The sequence below is a fragment of the Haemaphysalis longicornis genome, unplaced genomic scaffold (genome assembly GCF_048455015.1).
Source record: "Haemaphysalis longicornis isolate Haplotype H1 unplaced genomic scaffold, Haemaphysalis longicornis Haplotype H1 scaffold_7, whole genome shotgun sequence".
Lineage (NCBI taxonomy): Eukaryota > Metazoa > Arthropoda > Arachnida > Ixodida > Ixodidae > Haemaphysalis > Haemaphysalis longicornis.
In genome coordinates this window covers 9258324-9280444 of record NW_027526422.1, presented here as the reverse complement: position 1 = coordinate 9280444, position 22121 = coordinate 9258324, and positions in this window count along the sequence as shown.

The window sequence follows — 22121 nt, the reverse complement described above, 5'->3', positions numbered from 1 at the left end:
GTGCTTTGCAGCGACCAACATTACTAGTAACGTTGGCAGCGAGTGTGTACGCTTTGCTCGTCGGTCATTTTTGGAACTGTTTTCGGCCATGCGAAGGAGCTTGCACGAAGACACGTACGTCATGTACAAAGCGTAGTGAGGAGCAAGAGATTCATCTACGGTTCGGCATGCCGACTTGCTTTGCGCCGGGGTGCAAGAGCGGCTACCGCAATGGCTACTCCACTTCACGCCACTTCTTCGGGCCTCCAAAGGACCCTACGGAATTCAAAAGGTGGGAGCAAGCTTTACATCACAAAGATAAAAGGCTAACTGCGAAATGCAAAGTCTGTGACATTCATTTTGAAGATGACGGCATTGTAAAGCACTATCATCATGTTGTTGCCGGACAAGAAATTTTGATAGCACGCGGAAAGTGGGAGCTCGCGCCCTGTGCCATTCCGCGTTTGTTCCCAGCACTTCCACCCCATATATCGAAGCCGAACTTTCGGGATCAAGGCGCAAATCAGCCCAAAAACGCACGGTGTCCCGCAAAAGTCCAGTGCCTAGTTCTTCGGCGGAGGAGCCGACGGAAGTAGAACAGCAAGACGAAAGGCAAGCGGTTATTAGCAACGCTGCCGTGACTCAGAGTTGCCCTGGCGTCACACTAACAATTGATAAATTGTCAACTGTCACGCTGCCTTCAAAGCAGTGGATTTTCGAGAGTTTTTACGACGAGGCAACAAACAAAAGGTGTGTGAAATAAATTATAAAATATAAAATATAATATAAAGTAAAATAAATATAAAGTCACTATCTCACAAACGTGTTGGGTCGTTTTTGGTCGAGATAAGACAGCTCAGTAGTTATCGGAACTACGCTGAAAATGCTCACTCGCTAAGAAACTCCCGTATATGGAAGTTACACGGAATCTACACAGCTCAAATATAGGCCCACCGTCGAATCAGCCAACCAATGAGCAACGCACGCAAGTCAATGCATACAGACGACCGTATGCATATCTACTTAAACAGTGCGCAAATGTGATGCGGGGTGTCAGCTGGAAGGATGACTAATTTTGAAGTTTGCCGACTGCAAGGATGATGAATGTTTAAGTTTGGCGATAGCACTACTAGAAAGCCGCCGCGAGCAACTCCGCGGCGGCCCACCGCGGCACGCCGCCGCCGCCGCAGTAGCAGACGGCGCCCCGAGAGTAGGCACCCTACGCAAGGCTAAGGTCCCTAAAACGCAAGGCTTGACTGCAGCGCCGCTAGTTCTCGCGACCGCCGTTTGGTCCACCCTCCTCCGCTGGCGGAGATGCGGAGCTCCGAAACTGAGTTTATTCTATAAACGTTGGTTGCTATCGTTGGTTGCTATAGTAACGTTGGTTGCTATCACGGTGGAGGAATATGAGATGAGAGGTGTGTGAACGGCGGCGCCTCGCCATGCTGAGCGCGCGTCCACAAATTGCGCGTGTTTTGCCCATCTTTCGAGGCGCGGCGCTGTACGTTCGCGGCCATCCTGTAGTTAATTTGAAGCGACGGCTAGGGTGGAAAACTTGCGCCCACCCGATACAAAGGAGGCAGCCACATCATCATCATCATCATCATCACCACACCACCACCATCATCATTGTTCGCATACGTCACATGCAGTTTCTGCCGCCCATTTCCCTCATTACTTCGGCTCGCTTCCGAAGGCTGTGTTTACTCCAAAGTCTGCCTGACTCTACCTACGACGACTCGGAGCTCGAGCACCTCCGGTACTCATGGAAGTGCAGCATAAGCCAGTCGCGAGCTTGTGAAGTAACCCTCACTAGCTTTCGCTGACGCGTGCCAAATTTAAATTATTACTTGCACCGCTCTAATCTGGCCCTGTCGCCGTTATGCGCCTTTTGCAAAGAACCGGAAACAATCGACCATTTCTTCTTCTCCTGCCGACGGTTCTCCTCGATAAGACGAAGATACCTAGAAAGTACATGCAGCCGGCTAAACCTCCCGCTGTCTGCTGCAGTTATTTTGTCATTCGGGGCGAAGGAACTGGGATTCTGCCACGGGGATCTTTGCAGTGCGTTGCACTCATTCATCCTGGAATCAGGCCATCTGCCGTGCTAGACAGCATTTAGCTTAACTGGATTTTCTTGTCAAGAATATGCGCGCCAAGCTCACTGCTTCGTCTGTACCACTTTCTTCGTGTTTCTTACTTCCAATTTTCATTAAATGGTGTTCGTTTTTACCTTTTTTTCTTTATTTCTCTAATCTCATCTACTGCTAATCCATACTAATAAAAAAATTTTCTTTCCCTTCAAAAATTACCTAATTTCTTTCGGTAAGGCGCCCATTTCCTGGCCAATCCCCCTAAGTGGGTACGCGCCATTTCACTGGAACCACCACCACCACCACCACACGTATACATGTGTAGAGTTTGCACAGTTTCTTGTGGCATGAATCGTTTCGTGAACGCCCTGCGTTGAACGACAGGTTGCAAGTCATGAAAAGAAGTACTCGTTTTCTGTCCCGAAAGACACCTGTCTCAAGCCTCAAACTCTGGCGACATGGCATATCGGGAAAGATTGCCTGCTACAAGCATCAACAGACGGTGTTAATGAGAGACATTTCAAGCGTCATCTCATAATGAAGACATGGACTGCTGAGTACAATGGCCATGCCACAATGAACATCTCTGGCACATGACGCCGTTCCCACGATATTTCCAGATTGCTGCGCCTACCTCAAAGAGATCAATGACTTGGAAGCGGCCCGAGTCGCTGTCTAACCGAGCATCGATGAAATTGGCTTTTTTAATTTTGTAATTAATTCATGCCAGTGCCTGATTTTGTTCAAATAAATTGTCAAGTGCAAGTTAAGCGACTGTGAAATGATTCTTTCCACTTGGTTACACTATTTTCTGTGTTCTAGGGCTGCTCGAGTTCCGTAAAAATTATTTGCAGCTTGAACTATATGGTGTGCAGAAAAAGACTCGCAGTTAATTTAACGATGCGACACACTGAATTACGGTTGCACTTTATCACATTGCTGCACAGCTTACGATGAAGGTGATCTGCATTTTAAATGCATAGCATTTTAGTAACTCACAATGTCACGCGGCGTTGGCGTGCCTTGTCGTAGTCCGCATGCGCGCCTTGTCGTAGTCCGCATGCGTGCCTTGTCGTAGTCCGCATGCGTGCCTTGTCGTAGTCCGCATGCGCGCCTTGTCGTAGTCCGCAGCCAGGAAGAAATATCAGTTTCCGGCGCCCGGTTTCGAACCCATGACGCCGCGGGCGGAACGCAAGCTGCCCGGCGCCCTACCGACCGAGCCACGAAACCGACACAGATTTCGATGCACCGAACGCGCCTTATATCCTTCACTCATTTCTCGTTTGTTTCGAAAGCGCCACAAGTTGTCCTGCGTCTCCAAAAGATGGCGACACGGGTCCCGCGATCAAGAGATACGACTTGCCGGCGCACCCCCTCGGAAATGCTGTGCATTTGATCGTGCCCCTCGCGAGGGGGATGCCTTTTTTTTTATTGGTTGATGCGTATGCGGAGAATCGTTCGAAATGAGACTCGGCTGAAAATGGGACGCAACAGGCTTTTCGACTTTGCGAAGCAAAATGTGCCATTTGATTGGGAGCTATGCCAGTGGGAGAACCCGCATGTGCGATCGCGCTCCATCCAATGGATGGCGGTAAGCTTCAACCACTTCTGTAAGTTGCATTTCCATTGGCAGGGCTTCTCATCGTCATTTCATAGCTGACTGAACCACTGTGTGTTTGCTGAAGTTATATAATAAATAGCGACTGCAGGCGTCTGTCGTCCACCTGTGCTTCCAGGATGGAAGCAACTGCAATTAGTGACTGGTGGCACTGCGTCTGAAGTTAAAATGTCTGTTACAAGTGAGATTATTGATTAAAGTTCAAGTATGACTTGTCCCTTATAACCAATCTTCTACATCCGATGTCTGTTATAAAAGAGGTCGATTTAATGGGAAAGATAGGGCAGCCAACCATGTGGGTCAATAGTGTCTCTTATACTCATTTGTCTCTTACATCAGTGTATCTTATAACGAGGTTCAGCTGTATCTCCACATGGTGCCTCGACACCTCGACACTGGTGGATTGCACCTTTCGAAGTTGTTTTTTTCGCTCTCTGTAAATGAAAATAAGAGCCCTCCTCCTGTGCTGATTGGCTTCCGAATTTAGAGGAGTGGGGGGGGGGGGGGGGTAATTTTGCTTGCTCTCAGTCGGTGCAATTAGCTTTTCATATCTGGCACATCCCATAACTACGCCGCAGCTATCATATGGCAGACTGCACACGTTCATCAATAAGCGCAGCTCAAGAATTCACACTGCTCCTTGCCAAGAAAGCTGATTGTACGGATTTTATGACTACATTGCTCCAATAAGTGGTGGAATGCAGAGGCGACCAATGGAAATAGCAACGAGAAAATACCCTGGCTCTTGCTTTCGGAAGCCAATCAGCACAGGAGGAGGGCTCTTATTTTCATTTACAGAGAGCGAAAAAAACAACTTCGAAAGGTGCAATCCACCAGTGTCGAGGTGTCGAGGCACCATGTGGAGATACAGCTGAACCTCGTTATAAGATACACTGATGTAAGAGACAAATGAGTATAAGAGACACTATTGACCCACATGGTTGGCTGCCCTATCTTTCCCATTAAATCGACCTCTTTTATAACAGACATCGGATGTAGAAGATTGGTTATAAGGGACAAGTCATACTTGAACTTTAATCAATAATCTCACTTGTAACAGACATTTTAACTTCAGACGCAGTGCCACCAGTCACTAATTGCAGTTGCTTCCATCCTGGAAGCACAGGTGGACGACAGACGCCTGCAGTCGCTATTTATTATATAACTTCAGCAAACACACAGTGGTTCAGTCAGCTATGAAATGACGATGAGAAGCCCTGCCAATGGAAATGCAACTTACAGAAGTGGTTGAAGCTTACCGCCATCCATTGGATGGAGCGCGATCGCACATGCGGGTTCTCCCACTGGCATAGCTCCCAATCAAATGGCACATTTTGCTTCGCAAAGTCGAAAAGCCTGTTGCGTCCCATTTTCAGCCGAGTCTCATTTCGAACGATTCTCCGCATACGCATCAACCAATAAAAAAAAAGGCATCCCCCTCGCGAGGGGCACGATCAAATGCACAGCATTTCCGAGGGGGTGCGCCGGCAAGTCGTATCTCTTGATCGCGGGACCCGTGTCGCCATCTTTTGGAGACGCAGGACAACTTGTGGCGCTTTCGAAACAAACGAGAAATGAGTGAAGGATATAAGGCGCGTTCGGTGCATCGAAATCTGTGTCGGTTTCGTGGCTCGGTCGGTAGGGCGCCGGGCAGCTTGCGTTCCGCCCGCGGCGTCATGGGTTCGAAACCGGGCGCCGGAAACTGATATTTCTTCCTGGCTGCGGACTACGACAAGGCGCGCATGCGGACTACGACAAGGCACGCATGCGGACTACGACAAGGCACGCATGCGGACTACGACAAGGCGCGCATGCGGACTACGACAAGGCACGCCAACGCCGCGTGACATTGTGAGTTACTAAAATGCTATGCATTTAAAAGCATCGCAGTCCTGCAAGCATAATGAATAGCCTGAGCACACAGCGGAAGAAGCTGTGCGCTTTGCCTATTCATCATGCTTGTGAACTCAACATGTACGAGTCATCTTCCACAAACGAGGAAAGAAAAAAAAGCTTGCAGAATCGGTTGTAAAATATACAGTGTAAATACAGTCACGAAGCAAACAAAGATTCAGAACAGCTTCATAAATTCTGGGGGCGAAACATAAATTATAATGAATCTTTTGCAAGATGCTGTAGCGTTCTTTTCAGCTTATTTTAGTCGTATGGTGCCCACATTGAACTAGGGTCTGATTAGTAAGTGAAAACATGGTACCCTGCTTATAAGAGACATCTCGTATAAGAGACAGAAACTGCTCCCCGGTACGTGTCTCTTATAAAGGGGTTCAACTGTATTGAGATATCTTGTCGAGGAGAAGCAAGCCCACTTAAGTTCAACGCATTTAAGTCAATGCATTTGGGACACACAGGTCACATAAAATAGAAGATATGAAGGCGGCAACGGAATGGAAAGGCTGCTACCAAGAGCTGCTTCGCCTCCGCTTTCTCCTTTGCTTTTTCAGGCGTTCCATGCCTGAAGGGAGCACGAGAAAGTTGCCTCAATTGGTTCTTCTCCTCTGAGCCACACAGCGGTGAGGATCTGATCCCTGGGATCTTCAGTCGGCTGGCTGTGTTGCCAGTACAAACTGTACATTTATTTACAATCAGGCAGCTAAAAACCAGTGGTCGGGTGTCGGCGCCGAGACCTCATCTGCCTGTCATTTTTTTTCTCGTTCACCTCACCCCTCAGGAAAAGGATGGGAAGGGGAGAGATATGCTCGGTCAGATTCCAGAGTTCACCCATCCATGCATCTATCCGTTCGTCTATGCGTTAGTTTGTCAGCATGTCCGAAAAAGAGTCAGGAGGAGAGGGAAGTTTAGGCCTCCTCCTCTACTTCATGCAAGAAAAGAGTACAACTTGCAGCTACTGAGGTGGTGGTGGTGGTAAAACATTTATTCAAGAGATTTGCGCTTGAAAGCGGGAGAAACCCTCAGTCCAGGGCCCCTGCGGCGGCTGCGGTCCTGCGTGCCCGGTCACCAAGTGTCGCTGGTCCTCAGGGTCCGAACTGCACAGCGCGGCCTCCCACTGCTCGAGGGTGGGGGTGCGAATAATGGAGGCTGCCGGTGTGTTCTGGCAAGCCCACGTGGTGTGGTACAGTGTTGCATTTTCGCTGCAGTGTGGGCATGTTTGTGGATATATTGTGGGGTGTATGATGTGCAGGAAGCAAGGTGGGGGTATGTGTTGGTCTATAGTTGCCGCCAGGCTACAGCCTCTTCTCGGGTAAGCTTCTGGTGCGGTGGTGGGCAGGCACATCTGGCAAGGCGGCGGTGGTGTTGCAGAAGTGCACGGTACTGCTGCTGGACAGGCTCTGGGTCACGGAGCGACTGGTGCGGTGCCCGGAGGGTGCATGCTCGGGCTGTAGCGTGTGCTCGCTCGTTTCTGTCGAGCCCTGCGTGACCTGGCGTCCATATCAGTATGGTAGGGTTCAGGGTGTCCTTATGCTTTTTTAGTAATCGGAGGGCGGATGTTGAGATGCGACCGTTGCCGCAGTTTCTGCATGCCTGTTGGCAGTCTGTAATTACGTGAAGCGGTTTATTCGAAGTTGGAGACGTCATTGCCAGTGCGATGGCCGTTTCTTTGGCTTCAACAATGTTTTTGGTTTGTACGGTCGCAGTGAAAACAACATCGCCTGAACCGTCAATGTGCTGTGGCTGGATGGGATGCGTAGTGGGTCGCGTCCGTGAATCGCACATGGGGGTGGGCAGAGTACTTCCTTAGTAGGAATTGTACTCGCGCTTGTCTGCGCTGTACGTGATGCTCAGGGTGCATGTTTCGCGGGAACGGAGCAGCCCTGATCAGCGTACGGATGTCCTGTGGCACAGTTTCCGGTCGAGGGTGGCTGGCGTCCACTATCTGGTAGCCTAGTTGCCTCAGCACCATGCGGCCGGTCGACATTTGCTTAGCTGCTCTAGTTGGCTGACACAAGGTGGGCATCAATTACCTCCCGCACCTTGTTGTGCACCCCGAGCGCTTCCAGCTTACTAGGTGTGAGGAGGGAGGTATAGCGCTTGCTTGTATGCCTTCCGCAGTAGTATGTCAAGTTGGTCCATTTCCCTTGGTTTCAGCGGGAGGTAAGGAATAGAGTACATCACACAGCTGACAACCAGTGCTTGCACCAACTTGATGACATCATCCTCCTTCATACCCTGGTGCCGGTTTGTTACTCGACTCACCATACGCATGATTTGCGAGGTAGTGTAGTTGAGGCACTGGATGGTTAGCATTACTCCTCCGTCTTGCTGGATGTAAAGCCCCAGTATGCGGATGGTTCCTTGGAGCTTTATTTGTATTGTGGTGGATTCCAGTGGCTTGCGCCTCAGAATGATGAGCTCGGACTTCTCCGGGGAGCACTGAAGGCTGCGCACACTGGCGTACTGTTGGACTGTGTCAGCGGCTTTCTGGAGCGCATCCTGCATGTCGCCTTCTGACCCACCAGTAGTCCAAATCGTGATGTCATCTGCATAGAGCACATGTTTAATCCCCGGAATGGTGTTAAGTTGTTGTGGGAGCTACATCATAGCCATGTTAAATAATGTTGGAGAAAGCACCGCTCCTTGTGGCGTTTCTTTGTTGGGCATGGTTTGAAGGTCCATTCGTAGTGGTCCGATGCCCACAGTCGCCGTGCGATTGGTAAGGAATGCCTGAATATACTGGAACATTCGTTTTCCACAGTTCGTGTCACCTAGGTTTTCGAGGATGGCGTCGTGGCTCACATTGTCGAATGCTCCTTTCAAATCAAGTGCGAGGATAGCCCTGCTGGAGCGAGGAGAACTGTGCGCCAAGACGCCTTCCTTTAGTTGAAGGAGGATGTCATGAGTTGACAGGTGGGGCCGGAAGCCGAACATTGTGTGCGGATAAATGTCTTGGGCTTCTATGTAAGGTTGAAGGCGGGCGAGGATCACACGCTCAAAAAGCTTCCCTACGCACGACGTTAGCGATATGGGGCGCAATGTGTTCAACTTCGTAGGTTTGCCTGGCTCCGGAATAAGCACTATTTCAGCGTGTTTCCATTCAGCTGGTATTGTGCCCCATTCCCAGTGCTCATTGAAGTACCCCGTTAAGGCTTGGATGCTTCTGTCGTCGTGATTTCTGAGTAGCTTGTTAGTGACGTTGTTTTACCCGGAGTGGTGTTGCGGGTCAGGGCTTGAAGTGCCTGCCAGACCTCCTGTGTCCTTATTGGCTTGTACAGCTCCGGGTTAAGACGGCCAGCATACGTGCGTGGAGTCAGGGGAGCTAAAGTTGAAAATTGAATTGAATTGAAAATAAGTTTTATTAAACAAACATGATATGGGTACACAGTATATACAGGAGGAGGACCCATGGTTATGAAAACCGCAAGCGGGAAGTTGTGCCAATGTACTGGTCTTTAAGCTTATCCAGTACCTCGTCGTCGCAGCGCTGCCAGGATGAGAGTGTAGCAAGCGCTGGATTGCTTTCTGACTCTCCAGCTTACTCTGCGTGGGGTCCAGCAAATGGCGGAGGAGCTTCCATCTCTTTGCAGTTCCCAGCGTTCGCTGTAAGCCGTCGCAGAGCTGATGCCAGTTTTGTCGCGTGAGCTCGGCTGCGTACTCCGCTGCTTGCCGATTTATCTCTGCAATCCTGCATTTTAGCTTTCTGTTATGTTTCTGACTCTTCCATGTTCGTTGGAGGCCTTTGCGTGCTTCCCAGAGATGGAGGAGGTGGGAATCCACTGCAGGCGCTTCTGTGGTGAGGGCGATCACTTTCATGTGCTCGTTTACATCGTGGTGCAGATCCACGATCCATTGTCCAAGTGAGTTATGACAGTTGTGTCACTTTGGAGTCTATGCTTGCGAAAGGTGGTCCAGTCAGTTATTTTCATCGACTTGAGTGTCCGACGTAAAGGGGCGGTCGGGATGATAGTCTGGACAATACAGTGATCACTGCCCAGCGACTCTTTCACATTTTGCCACTCTGCTTGTGGAACGTTTTAAAGGAGTACTGACACGAAATTTCTCGCTTTCAGTTTTTATGCTGTAAAGAATACCTATGGTCCCAGTAATTACGAAAATCGAACCGAAAGGCGTCAGCCACCAACATATAATTAATTATAGCACGTTTATTGCAACCACTTTCAAATTCGGTCGCCGCGCGGGAAAATGGCCGTTCGAAGGAGAGCCTGCAAGCGGACTGCCTGACGTCACGGTCTCCGTGACGTCGGACCGTGACGTCATGGTCTCCGTGACGTCAGGGACGTTCGCTGCATCGTCTGCTACGGATTGCACGCGGTTCACACTAAAGCGCTGGACACATGTACGATTTGTACACTCGATTCGCATGCGACTGATCGTTACGACTGTCACCACGACTAGTCGTACGCGTGAATTTGAGACACATGACCCGATGCGTGCATGCGATGCGTCGTCGGCGTCGCTCCGCCCACCGTTTTTGCTCCATGGTCAACTACGACTATCGCTGAGCTGAATTTGTAGATCCCGCGCGTTTAATCGCAAAAAATGGATAAAGCAGGCAATCGTGAAGCGTTTCCTGCCTTCGGAAACAGTTCGCGCACACGCCGGCCGCGCCTGCCAGCTCGGACACTCAGCGGCTCGATCCGGCGCAGACCACGGTAGCAAGACGGTAGCAACCGCTTGTCGCTGCTCTTCTGAATCAATCTGATCGTTAAAATGAAGTTCCACATGCGAGAAAGTAGGTGTTAGTGTGGTGAAAAATTGTGCTTGGGATTGTTATCAGGGCTTATTTTAAAAGCGGCGATCAGATATCTGCCGCGATGCAAGCGTATACGCTGACCGGCCCCCCGCGGCGCGCGGCGGGCGGTGCGCCGACCGGTCGAGAGATGGCAATACCTGCGCGGAAACGTGAAGTGCGCACTTCGCAAGCCTTGCTCACAGCGGTACCGCAGCCAAGCCAAACCTCCTATCGAAGCGAGACCGCCCACAACAACAGCGCAGGCTATTGCTTCCGGTTCCGGAAACAACTGTATGACGTCATGCTGAATCGGCCGCAAAATCGCGGATAGCCTGACGTCACACCCTAAGCGATTTCGCTAGTGCTGCCGATTTGTAATAGTTCGCGGCCAGGGCAATTAAAATCGATTTTTGATGCGTTTCCAGCCTCGGATCGCTCCAAAAATTTCTGTGGGTAATCTGTACAAACTACTGAAGCCAATTATATCGTTATTTAGGCCTCTAAATTTGGTGTCAGTACTCCTTTAAATGCAGAGCATTTCAGTAACTCACAATGTCACCCGCGTTGACGTCTGTAGTCATAGTCCGCACCCCTCCCCCTACACTATATAAAAAAAATACTATCCGGCGCCTGGTTTCGATCCCTCGACCCTGCGGGCGGAATGCAATGTACATGGTGCTCTACCCACTGCGCCACAAAGCCGAAACAGAATGGGAGGCTACGAACGCGCCTTATATCCTTGACTCATTCAAACTACGTCAAGAAGCTGCTGATACAACGCATTCACTACCACCAACTCCCCAAACACTAAACGTTAACGCAATACACCCACCCCCTATGCGACACATTTACTCGAGTCCCCCTCGCGGGAAGATGGGCCCAATTTTTTTGATCAGTGTAAGGTGTCGGGATCACGACTTTCACGCGAACCCCTTTCTGGCTAGCTTCTCCTTGCGGCCGGCGTTGCACAATTGTGCGCCTCGCTCGTGCGACGGGAGCCATACGGGAGGGTGCCAGCGACCGGAGGGTTCGTTGTCGCCAGGGTGGAGGCGTTGACCCTTTTCCCCTCTGCCTTACCCGAGAACCAGTTCTTCCTCTGCACTAGCGCCACGGTTCGGTGAGGTCTGGTGGGTTGTCGCATGACGAGAGGACGCTCTCTTGTCTTCGGGATGCGGTAGCGAGCGGACGTTTCGGCGCGCTGTTCCGGACCTGGGGAACGCGCCACAATGGGACGCGTCCGGTCGAGCTGGGAGACTGCAACCGCGCTCGCACGCGCAGCACCCCGCCATGCCATCGGAGAGTCGAACCATCTCGATCTCTAGCGTTGTTTAATGCCTCGCTCCCAGTGTTACCGTTATGGCCTACGATAAGTCTGTACGCAGTGTATTTGATTTTCACTTTGCAATAAATGCTGCCATTGATGTTTTGCCCTCGCCGCCTCCTGCCTTTGTCTGTCTCCGCAAACAACGGACCCGTCCGTAGCCGGCGCTCGCAAGGCACGTTTGCTGAGCACGGATGGCTGCGGGGTGGGAAATCACTAGTGTGTGAAATGTAGAATCCCACATCTGGCGCCCCAACGCGAGGCCTTGTTTGCGGAGACGAGCAGGAGGCACGGCAGCATCCTTTGTTCTGGCGTCGGACGATCTGAGCATAGACGACAGACTTCAGGCCTAACTGATTGGAGCGAGTTATTAGCAGTGGCGAACTTTCCTGAGAGTGAGGTGAATTATTTATTGCTGCGGCATTTTCAATTTCTGAAGCGCCGAGTTTGCAGCAACCGTGTATATGGCAGGACATCGCTGCCAGTTAACACGTGGTCTCCGAATTTTTGTCGGGACGTTTTTTATGGAAATGAGGGTTTTCGAGTTTGCTTCCACGTGAGGCCAGGGGGCCCGCGCCGTTGTGTCAGCCCGAAGTGAGTGTGTACGGAAGCTGCAATTTGGGTCCGTGTTTTCTTTTAGTTTTTGTCGACTCCGGGAGTCGAGGCTCTGGGAGCCGTGTGGCCGGGCCACGTGTGCCGCAAAAGGCTAGCTGGTATTGCAGCCTGGCACGGGCGCTCCGATACCGCGGATTGCGGTAGGCACCGTTCGCTCATAAGCTGCTTGTGTTGCAGCGAGCGAGTAGGACCCTAAACAAAGCATATGTCTGCTCACGGCTGCATGTACGGGCACTTTCGGTGTTTCTTTCGTTTGGTCTGTTTTATTTTGTTGTGTTTTTGGATGCCGGTCGTTTGCCGAAGTGAGTGACCCGAAGGCTTTCACAGCCAGTCCTCCCAGATAAGGCACGACCTTGGGGACAATGCGAGGGCGGCACGGCGTGCTCCCTCTCTTTTGTTGATCGCCTCACCCGAGAGAAAGGAATCTCTCCCGCCTCAGGAAAGACTGTTGCTTTGACCCCTCGCTGCTTAAAAAACACCTTTCCGCAGCGTAGCTGTTTTTGTTGTCGCACCACGCGGGCGACTGGACTGAAGGGGTGCCTCATCCCTTCACTAACGGAGAGAATTGCGCGGGACAAACTTTGCGCCCGCTAATTGTAACGTCACAGGAGCCCTCTCGTTCGGCTCGAGAGACCAAGCTCTGTTCACGTGAACTAAGCGCCAGTGTGTTGAAACGTATTTCAGCATTTTTACGCAAACAGTGTTCATGTGTGTGAACATAGGGCTGCCGTTGGGAGTAAATACTGTTTCCGCATTCATAGGTATGAATGTAGTGTTACAGATGCGAGCAAATACTGCTTTCGCATTTGTGTGGTTAAGCATCGCGCCGGGCGGTCGATGCGATCGTGTGTGTTCTTTGTGCCCTACCCTACAGGGTTAGAACAGGTTCTAGCTCTGTTGACATTTCAAGAGCGGTTGCATTGCTGAGAAAGTTAGCAGCTGAACCAGCGGATTGTGTCACGCTATTGAAGCAATCGAGTTTGTATTCTCCCTACCCTACACACTGCAGGGTTAGGACAATTTGGCGTGCTTTGTTGACGTTAACAAGCTGGTAATCATGCCGAAGCCATGGCGATTGTGATATTCGACATCGAACCACGTGATCAGTGGGATCAAAGGGCTACTGCAGCCTGTTTTTCCTGCCCTGTACATTGCAGGGTTTGGACAATTTACTGGGCTTTGTTGACATTAACAGAGCGATGTCAATGCGGACAACTTGGCAATTGTCATTGGGATCACGCCACAAAGGCAGTGCGATCGGAGAGCAATTTTTCCACCCCACACTGAAGGTGCGGGGAGTTTCCTTGTGCAGCTGAGCCACCCAGGCTTGGACCACATGACGGAGCGTGTTTATGCTGCTGACTACTGCTCCGGACGACGGGTCATCTAAAGCTGGCGAGCCTGCTGAGGCGGCGTGGTGCAGCATGCCGCCGCCAGCCTGGCCGAGGGAGTCGGCAGTTTCTGGCCACTTTGCGGCCACGGGCCATCATGGATGTACCGCCACCTGAGCAATGCTTGCTTGGGCTGGCTGGTGCGATTCTTCCCTGATCTACCTGCCTGCAGACATCAGCGGGTGACGACCGGGCCTGCTGGTACACTACCAGCGGTGGCATTGGACAAGCGGAAGCCGGCATAGGCAACGCGATGCAGTGACTAACGATTTAATCGACAAACGACCTTTCCGTCGCCTCTAGTCCTGTAATCAGCTCTCACCGGCGTACGCAAGGAATTTAGGAGGGAGGGATGTGGGGATCGCGACTTTCACGCGAACCCCTTTCTGGCTAGCTTCCCCTCGCGGCCGGCGTTGCACAATTGTGCGCCTCGCTCACGCGACGGGAGCCATACGGGAGGGCGCCAGCGACCGGAGGGTTCGTTGTCGCCAGGGTGGAGGCGTTAACCCTTTTCCCCTCTGCCTTACCCGAGAACCAGTTCTTCCTCTGCACTAGCGCCACGGTTCGGTGAGGTCTGGTGGATTGTCGCATGACGAGAGGACGCTCTCTTGTCTTCGGGATGCGGTAGCGAGCGGACGTTTCGGTGCGCCGTTCCGGACCTGGGGAACGCGCCACAATGGGACGCGTCCGGTCGAGCTGGGAGACTGCAACCGCGCTTGCACGCGCAGCACCCCGCCATGCCATCATAGAATCGAACCATCTCGATCTCTAGCGTTGTTTAATACCTCGCTCCCAGTGTTATCGTTATGGCCTACGATCAGTCTGTATGCAGTGTATTTGATTTTCACTTTGCAATAAATGCTGCCATTGATGTTTTGCCCTCGCCGCCTTCTGCCTTTGTCTGTCTCCGCAAACAACGGACCCGTCCGCAGCCGGCGCTCGCAAGGAATGTTTGCTGAGCGCGGATGGCTGCGGGGTGGGAAATCACTAGCGTGTGAAATGTAGAATCCCACAAAGGTCAGGGCTGGTATCCCTTGTGATGCTGTTCCCGATACGAGTTGGACACGTTGGGTCACTGAGGACTGTCAGACGGTGTTGCTGGATGGTAGTGTGGAGCTTGTTGCCCTTTGGCGTGGCGTACTTGTAGCCCCACACCGGATGCGCTGCATTAAAGTCTCCTACTATTACCATGCCGTTTCTGCCTGCCGTGCTCTCTGCTTTCATTATTAAGTATTCGAAAGTATCACGGCGATGGTTAGGTGGGCTGTAGATGTTTAGCACGTATACACTCGGTTGGCCCCTGGTACAAGGTACTACTTCTATGAGTACATGCTCAATGCTGTAGCCATCAATTTGATGTTGTACGAGTGATGGTTTGTGATGTAAAGGGAGCTACCCTAGGTGGAAGGTTCCCAGAGAGGTGTGTGACATAGCCTGCCTGGTGTGGTGTACATTCTGTCTTCTGTAGTGCTATCATATCGGGTTTTGTGGGAGCATTGCTTATGTACTGCACAAGCGCGCCTGGTTTCTTCGAGTAGCTCCGGCTATTCCACTGCCAAAGCGTGAGGGGTTTCGTCTCTCTGTTTGGGGCCCTAGCCATCCTGCTGCGAAAGAGAGGTGGCGGGGTTTAGGGTGGGTCGTGTGTATGGCTTTTCACGCTTCTTATTGCGCACTGGGGTAGAGGTCGGCGTCGTAATATGCATGTTCTGCATCCTTTCCACCGTCGCGCTTAACTTAGTAAGGGTTTCCAGGATGGCCAACATGTTCTGCTGTATGAGGGCTTGATTTTCGCGTAGTAAATTTATCTTAACTTGCGTATCGATGTTGGATGACGGGGTTTCGATTGGCTGCTCAGGAATTAGCCCTCTGTCTTGTTCTTTAGCATGGAGCGCTTTTCTCAGTTCCTGATTTGCATTTCTGAGCTCCACATTTTCAGCTCGAAGTGCTTTGACCTCAGCTAGTACTTGTTGGAGTAGAAGTGCGTTGTCTGGAGAAGTGTGTGTTGTGTCACGAGTTGCGTGAGAGTGATTTTGAGCAGTGGGAGGCAGCGCGACACGCGCCGCCCAGTTCACCTTGGTGACATCTGCGCCCCCTGCCTGCGGGTCGCCGGGATTCCTGGTCCACGTTGACAGCCCGGAACTGGATCTGGGCCGGTTGCCGGAGCTGGATCCAGGGCCAGATCTGGAGGCAGACCTGGAGCCTGTTCGGGAATGGCTCGGAGATTGAGAACGGCGCCTGGATTTGGAGTGGGTCTTGCTCTTGGATCGGGAATGACGCTTCGACGTGGAGTGAGCCTGACTCTGGGACGGGGAACGGCGCCTCGATTTGGAACGGGCTCGAGAGGCAGACCTGGAGGAGCAGCGTTGCTGCTCTTCCCCTAAAGATGAACGCTTTGACGACCGGCTGCGTCGCAAGATTCCAGCAGGCAGTTCCTCGTTCCCGTCGTGGGTCGTGCCTTGGCGACGTGTGTGTTTTCGTAGTCGCGCTGGGCATGTCTTGTCCGCCGTAGGGTGGTCGCCTTGGCAAAGTGCGCAGGTGGGCTTGCAGTCATGATCTTCCCTTGGGCTTGCTTGTCCGCACTGCGGGCAGCGGTTGGTTTCAGGATTTGGGCAGACATCTGCTCGGTGCCCTACGCGCAGGCATATTGTACAGACCTGTCGCGTCGACCGGTACGGGAGGCAGCGCGTTTCAGCACCGTAGTAGTAGACGTAGTGCAGCACACGTGTCCCCTCGAAGGTGGTGACAGCTGTCTGTGTTTGACCGAGCATGCGCGCATACAGGATGCTGTGGTTCGGGGCTCGGAGGTTGGCTTGGAGCTCCGAGGGCTGGGTGCCAGGCTTGATACCGTGACTCACGCCCTTCACCGAGTTGTCCAGTGCTGCTACGTAAGCGAACACGGCGTGGTCCTTGCCGGCGAGCTTGATGTGCGCGAGTTTCCGAAGTATGTCGGCCGTCTCGGCATGCGGTGTGTTGATAACTGCGACATTCTGGGTGAGGTTGGTACACACGAGGAGGCGATTTTCGGCACAGCTCGGGTGGTTGTTGCAGGCGAGTGCAATCCCTTGAGCTACGTGATGGGGTTTCCACTGACTGAGGTTCAGTCCCTCGCGTGGTCGCAGAACCACTTTGCAATCCTGCCGCGGAAGTGGAGGTGGTCTTCTTCGCTTTGAATGCAGTTTAGAGTTGAGAGAAGGAGGGCTTGCAATGCCATCGTGGCCTTCCGGCACTAGTACACGCTTCGATTTGCGGTAGCGCACTGAAAACCAGCTACCATCTGGCTGTGGGGTGTCTTGCAGGTTGTCGATTTCTTCACAGTCCATTGCCGAGATAAAAACTGCCAACTAAAGCCAGTGCACAGCTCTCTACTCTGCCTGCGCTTTTCAGCACGAGAGCAATCAGTGCATGCGCAAGTGGCTGCTGTGTTCACTCGAAGCGTGGCAGTCCTCGCTTCAGAATTTCTAACGGCCATAAAATACCGCGAGGTCCACTCACCGACCTGTGTGTGGTCTTGTTCGATGCCGCTCGTCGAGAGGAATCGGTTGGTGCAAACTAATCTATTGGATGGCGCGTTTGCCGAAAGGTTGAGAAAGTTGAAAAGGGAGCCGATGTACCGAATGGCAGCACAGCTTGTCGTCGTCGTCTTCCGGCGACTGAGGTTGGATAAGTTGGACAGTATGGAATTGAAGTAACACGCAGGCACTCCCTAATGCCAACTGACCACTGAAGTTAGCTGCTACTACTATTAAGCAAATATATAAAAAAAGAAGAAAAAAAAACATACTGCAAAAGTGTGTGGGGGAATGTGACTTTTCCTGTTATATAAAACCAGTGTTTGGTATCCGTTGTTAAAAAGTAATGACCCCGCCCCTTCTCTGTCTTTTTTATTATAGTTTGCCCTCGTTCGTTAAATGCTTCTTCTAAACAGCAGAAACAAACTTCAAACTTCAGAAGCAAACTCCAGTGAAGCTTCTTATAATAAATATCTACCTGTTTGCTTCGCACCTAAATTACTGCTGTTTAATCTGGGGACATACAGGAACTGTCAATATACACGAATTACATGTCTTACAGAAAAAAGTGTTAAGAAACGTAGCAAACGCCTCGTATGATTATCCTTCGCACTTGTTATTTCGAAAATACGACAATGACTGTCTACAATATTTATGTCTACCGTATGCGCATGAACTATAAAAGGGCAATAAAAAGCCCCAGTAATTTCTTTCACGGTTTAGCCGCTTTACATAAACGACCCACGATACACGCAACATGCAGCCATGGTGTTTGGAACATTCCATTGTCTAGAACAAATTACGGACAACAAATGTTGAGATAAAATTCCGGAGATGTTAAACTTTTGCATAAATTCAAATACAGATTTGAACACTGTGAAGAAAAGGGATTTATTTATGAGGGATTTATAAGTGTTTATTTACAGCCGTAACAAAAGCTAATCATGGCTGTTCTCCATTTTTGTTTTGTTGTATTGAGTGCAATCGATGGTTTGCTATCTCACTGCCAAAACTGCTTTTGTGTGTAAAAAAAGTGTTTTTAACATTGAAAATGTTGCTTGAACCATGCAATGGTCTAGTATCAATGCTGCGTTGCCTTGCAAAAGTGTTTTCTTGTTTATTTTTAGTTCTAGTTTTGAACTGTTCGTGCCAACTCTACGTTCTGCTGTAAAATGGAGAAGTGTTTTCTGAATGTGTTTTTTGTTGTTTCTTTCTTTTCTTTTTTTGCTTTGCTGTTTTACTAGCCCGCTAGCTACTCCAGTGTTAGTGAAAGCATTTGTGAATGTTGCAGTCGGTTTTCATTTTCCTTTCTTTTTCTGTTTCTTTTTGCGCCTGTAAATACAGTGCAACTGGATTTTTGTTGCTTCCTTTTTTGCATTTTGTGCTGTGCTGTGTGCCCATTGAATTATTTCTGTATTATTCGAGGAGGAGGGAGCACCGTCAAGCCAACCAAATTAGCTTTTTTTCTCTCTCTTCCTACATCATTGTAGGTGAAAAATAACGGCACTATTATTATCAGGTAGTTGGCGTCAGTTTATGCCTCTCTAAATGTCTGTCGGTTTATGTCACACTCTGAGTGTTTCCAGCCGACCCTTACAACTATCTTTAGAATAAGCACACACGACGAGCACACGACATCAACTGCTGTTTTCTGACAGAAGGCACAATTGCAGCACGAAATCACATGCAGCAGGTGCAAAGTGTGCGCGTTTGCATGCGTATGAGGTGTGACACATCGTGGTTCCCAGTTCCTAAAAGCTGATGTGCCTACTTGCTTCTGTAAAACAGCAAAGCTGCAGCACGCATTCAAACAGGTGCTCGTCATGAGTTGCTGGTGACTGGCACAGGATGCCACTGTCCACCACAGGTGCCCCTGACAATCACACCTCCTGCAGTAGCGAGAAGCAATGCTCAACCGGCTGGAGAGGAGCCCACGTGATGACAAACACGGTAGTTTTCGCCCGGAATGAAGTCTCAATGCACAGCAAACAGAGAGAGAGAGAAACAACGTTTTTTATTGTCCGGCAAAAAGACGCGGCCTGAACGTCACGCTGGACGGCCACCCGGCGCTCGCTACCTACTCGCACCCAGCCTCCGAGGAGAACGTGCTGTCGGTCGCTGGCGCTCGAAAGCCTCCAGCGCTTGCTGGACGGCCTCGCGCTGGGCGTCGTAGTCCACACTCGCCACCGCACTCGCTAGGCGCGGCGGCAACGCGTCTGTGACACCGTCCTCTACTTCGCATTTCCACAGCATGTGCGCCATGGTGGCTCGGTCCTCGCCACACACCGCACACACGTCACTGGCGTACACCTCTGGGCACACATGTTTCGCCACCACCGGTGTCCACACCGCTCGCGTCTGTAGCTGCCGCAGCGTCACCGCCTCCTGTCTCGTGAGCTTACGGTGGGGCGGCGGGTACGTCCGCCTGCCCTCCCGGTACCAGTCCAACACGTCCTTGTACGAGGCGATCGGCACCACTTCGTCGTCGTCCTCCGCAGGTCGGGGGCTCGGGCTCGCGCCGCGGCTGGTGAGCGCGCGCGCCGCCCGGTCCGCCGCCTCGTTGCGGTTCTCGCCCGTGCTCACCGGGCCCATGTGTGCCGGAAACCATTTCACCGTCACCGGCACCGCTCTCTGTCCTAGGGCCCCGCACACCCTCGCCGCGCACGGGGACACGTTGTCCGTCGCAAAGTTCACGATCGCACTCCGCGAGTCGCTTATCACCGTCGTACACCTCGGGTTCGTCAGTGCCAGCGCAATGGCCAGCTCCTCCGCATGCTCCGGGCTCCGCGCCCGCACGCTGCACGCCGTGCACAGCTCCCCGGAGGTCGCTGCGACCACGGCCGCCGCGTACGTGCCCGGGCGGTCCGAGTACCTCGCCACGTCGACGTAGAAGGCTCCGTTGTCCGACGCGTGCGTGGCCGTGAGAGCTTTCGCCCTCGCCAGTCGACGCTCTCGGTCCACCTCGGGATGCATGTGTCTCGGGATCGGCGGCACCTGCAACGAGCGGAGCAGCCCGCACGGCAACGGCGACCGGCCCACACTCCCTTGCAGCCCCCCGCGGTATCCCACTCTTTCCAGTATCGAACGCCCCGTCCTAGTTCGCGCTAACCTAGCCAGCTGCGCCGTTCGCTGCGCCTCGGCTATCTCATCTAGCGTGTTATGCACCCCCAGCTCCAGGAGTCGCTCTGTGCTCGTGTGCGTGTACAGCCCCAGTGCCGCCTTGTATGCTTTGCGTATAATCGCGTCCACCTTCTGCCGCTCCGCCGCCTTCCAGTCGTTAAAAGCCGCGACGTAGGCCACGTGGCTGACCGCAAACGACTGCACCAGCTTCAAGAGACTGGCTTCTTTCATCCCCGCGTGCCGCGTCGACACCTTCCTGATGAGCCGAATGGCCGTAGACACCTTCGCGTCCAGCTTCGCAATTGTCAGGCCGTTGTGCCTCAGCGCATCGATGTGCAGCCCCAGCACCCGTAGCGTCTTCACGTGCGGGATGGCCGTCCCGTCCCTCGTTCTCAGGTTGATATCCGGCTCGGTCGTGTCACTCCGACTCTTCCCGCGCGGCGGTACGATCAGGAGCTCCGACTTCGCCGGCGAACACACCAGCCCCGTTCCCCGCAGCTGGTCTTCGATCTCGTCGATCGCCTGCTGCAGTGCCGCCTCGATCTCGCCGTCGCTGCCGCCGGTCACCCAGAGTGTTATGTCGTCGGCGTTTATAGTGTGCTTGACGTTCGGGAGACTCCGCAGTCGCTCGGCCACCCCGATCATTACCATGTTAAACAGCACCGGCGAGATCACGGCGCCCTGCGGCGTGCCCACGCTCCCCAGCGTCTTGTTCGGTAGCTCCATGTCGCCGGCCACGATCGTCGTCGTACGGTCCGTCAGAAAGTCTTTGACGTAAGCGAACGTGCGTTCTCCCATGTTCAGCCGGGACACTTGCTCGAGTATCGCCGAGTGGTGGACTTTGTCGAACGCGCTCTGCAGGTCCAGGCCCAGCAAAGCGCGGTTGTCCATGGAACGGGTTGGTTGGTCCATCACCTCGTGCTTGATCAGCAGCATCGCGTCTTGCGTGCTCAGGTTGGCCCTGAAGCCCAGCATCGTGTCCGGGTACAGCCCTTCCTCCTCCAGGTACGTCTGCCAGCGGTTGAGTAACACGTGCTCGAGCACCTTTCCCGCGCAGGACGTCAGCGAGATCGGCCGCAGGTTCTCGATGTGTGGTGGCTTGCCCGGCTTCGGGATCAGCACCGTCCGCGCGTCTTTCCAGCTCTTGGGCAGCTTGCCGGCGCGCCAGCACCCGTTGTAGTACCCCGTCAGCGCCGTCACCGCCGCGTCGCTGAGGTTGCGCAGCGCCTTGTTCGACACCTTGTCCGGCCCCGACGCCGACTTGCCGTTGATCGTTTGAAGCACCGCGCGGACCTCCCACTCCTCGATGTCTGCGTCGAGCCGGGCGTTGGCTGCGCCCGCGTAGCTCGGGAGGGGGTCTGGCGGGGTGGACGGAAGGTACTTGTTGTCCAGGCGCCGGCGGACCTCCGCCTCGCCAAGCTCTCGCTTTGCCTTGTGCAAGGTGCGCGCCAGGATGTGGTGGTGCGTTCCCTTGGTCTTGCCCTCGTCCAGCAAGTGGCGCAGCAGCTGCCAGGTGCGGCTCTTGTGTATTTGACCGTCCGCCTCCTGGCAGACCGCGTGCCACTGCTGTCTGCAGAGCACCGCGCTGTGCTTTTCGATCTCCCGGTTGAGCTGGGCTACCCGCTTGCGGAGCTTGCGGTTGTGGCGCTGCCGCTTCCACCTGTCTCTCAGCGAGTTCCGCGCCTCCAGCAGGTGCGCCAGCCGGCTGTCGACCTGCGGGGTCTCGTCGTCCACCTCCATCTCCGTCGTGGCCGCCTGCGCCGCCGCGTTGAGGGCTCGCGTCCACTCGTCGATGTCGTCGATTCGCT